Genomic DNA, 2,500 nt, shown 5'->3' with positions numbered 1-2,500 from the left:
CGTTCTCTCTCTCTGGCAACCCGATGACAGCCGTGCCGGCGACCCCGAGGTGGCTGGGCCAGTGCGGGAGCGGGCAGTGCCGACGAGCCCGGAGGCGGACGCCGGCACCCAAGAGGTCAAGCTCTCCGACGCGGATTACTCTGGGTCTGCACTTAGGGGGACAGAGAGGACGGCACCTCTGCGACACCCCAGCCGCGCTCTTCGGCGCACGGATGCGCGCGAAGTGCGATTGATTGTCAAGCGACCCTCAGACAGACGTAGCCCCGGGAGGAACCCGGGGCCGCAAAGTGCGTTCAAAGTGTCGATGATCAATGTGTCCTGCAATTCACATTAATTCTCGCAGCTAGCTGCGTTCTTCATCGACGCACGAGCCGAGTGATCCACCGCTAAAAGTTGTATCGGGTTTCGGATCGGTTGCCCGATCCTGGGACGCGCAAAACGCTCCCCCGCCGACGTGACGGTGGAGCCCCAGCCTGGCGCGTACCACGGCGTGAGCCCGGAGGCGCACGCACTCGAGCGACAATCAAGCGAAAAAAAGGAGGAATCAGGGCGCTCGCAGGCGTTGAGTGCCGGCGTGGGTGAGGGGCCGGGGCCCGCCACGCGCCGTCACGCCCCGCAACAGCCAGAGGCAGAGTTCTCTGGTGTCACCGTCTGGCGGTAGGCTCGAGAGTCGAGGCGAGGCCGCAGCGGACTGAGTCGGGTGCAAGCCGCGGAGGACAGGCCGACGCTACGGGCGCAAGCCGACCCCGCACGCCCCAACCTCGGCGGGCTGGGGAAGGGGGCGCGGCGGAACGCTCGCAAGCGCGGCTGCCCCCGCGGACAGGCACATTCTCTCGAACGCGGTGGACGCTCGCTCAAGTCAGCACGAGACCAGACCGGACCGACAGGCGGACAACGAATCTTTAAACCTCGCACCCACCCTCCGCACACGGGTGCCGGAGGAATGGTGAGCATGAACAGGTACCCCTCACCGGGCTTTGAAGAGAGTGACTAGAATGCGACCAAAGCTTCACCGCGGCGGGAGACAAAAAGGCCCCTGACTGCACCAGAACGTCTCCCTGCGGAGTCACACAGTGGCCGTTCACCGTGGTCCCGTCGACAAGCCGCCAGGACAAGCACCCAAGCCCGCAGCAGCTCTCTTCGTTTCAACTGCGGATGTAATGCTGCAAGGCGGTGGCAAGGTCACGTCGCAGCCCGCAAGCCGTCGCCAAGGCGAGAGGAAGACGGTCCCCACAGCGGGCACACACAGACGGACGTGGAGCACGGGGCGGCGGCCCACAGGTGCGCACACGCGCCGTGCCGAGGATCGGTGCGGGCGCCGGTGACATCGCACCCGGCAGAGCGGCTAGGCAGAAGTCGCTGCGGAGGAGGAGCACCGTCGGCGGAACGGTCTGCTGGCGGGCGAGGGACCAAACGAGCAGCTAGAACGGGCGGAGTGGACCGGACTGCAGAAGCGGAGTGAGTGCGTGGCTGACGCCACCGTCTCCCTCCGAGCGTCTGCTCGCGCCGGCCAAACCGCCGAACCGCTGAACGAAAGGACCGCATCGTCCCACGCAGGCAGGCCGGCCGTGTTGCCGTGCGTGCCCCCACCTCTCGGACGGACTGCAAAGACACCCTACGAAGCCAACGGCGAAGCCCTTCCAACGGCGCAGGCGTAGCGTGTGCGGCACCCGCATGGACTTGCCGGCGTGCAACCGAGCGTGTGCGTGCTCGTCGGTGGCGGCGCCCGCGCGCCGGCCCAACCGAGTGGGACCGAGATCGACGTCGCCCGGCTTCGGCGGAACGTGCGTACGGGTGACCAGGCCCGTTCGACGGGTACGGCGAAATTGTCGGTGTGACCTCCCACCCGCGTGGGAGGCGCCAGCGTCAGTACGGGCCACGGCCCCGGGGCCAACCCCCGTGAGGCTCTCCTGCCTGGCCCAACCGGCGCAGCCTTCGAGTTCAAGGAGTGACGGGCCGCCCTCCCCGGAGAGGTGGCGGGCCCCCGGCCGACAAAGATCCTTCACAACGTGTTCACCAACAGAAACCTTGTTACGATTTTTATTCTGTGTTACGGGTTTCGGTTCGGGCCCCCGGAGAGGTTGTCCGATACCTGGCCCCGGGGCCGGCCCCCGTGAGGCTCTCCTGCCTGGCCCAACCGGCGCCAGCCTTCGCGTTCAAGGAGTGACGGGCCGCCCTCCCCGGAGAGGTGGCGGGCCCCCGGCCGACAAAGATCCTTCACAACGTGTTCACCAACAGAAACCTTGTTACGACTTTTATACCGTGTCGGGTTTCGGCTCGGGCCCCCGGAGAGGTTGTCCGATCCTGGGACGCGCTAAACGCTCCCCCGCCGACGTGACGGTGGAGCCCCAGCCTGGCGCGTACCACGGCGTGAGCCCCGGAGGCACACGCACTCGAGCGACAATCAAGCGAAAAACCTTTCTCGGAGGAAACAGGGCGCTCGCAGGCGTTGAGTGCCGGCGTGGGTGACGGGCCGGAGCCCGACACGCGCCGTCACGCC

The 2,500-nt window shown here is 67.0% G+C and overlaps 1 non-coding gene across 1 annotated transcript; it reads right to left on the bottom strand.

Annotated features, from left to right (window-relative positions):
- Positions 1-241: 241 nt before the first annotated feature.
- On the bottom strand, positions 242-395 carry LOC144488083 (5.8S ribosomal RNA). Its single transcript, XR_013496524.1, has one exon. It is a non-coding gene; the product is annotated as a 5.8S ribosomal RNA (ribosomal RNA).
- Between the last annotated feature and the right edge of the window lie 2,105 nt (positions 396-2,500).

The sequence above is a fragment of the Mustelus asterias genome, unplaced genomic scaffold (genome assembly GCF_964213995.1).
Source record: "Mustelus asterias unplaced genomic scaffold, sMusAst1.hap1.1 HAP1_SCAFFOLD_1282, whole genome shotgun sequence".
NCBI classification, from domain to species: domain Eukaryota; kingdom Metazoa; phylum Chordata; class Chondrichthyes; order Carcharhiniformes; family Triakidae; genus Mustelus; species Mustelus asterias.
The sequence above is the reverse complement of the archived record's forward strand: the minus strand, read 5'-3'. Positions and strand labels throughout refer to the sequence as shown.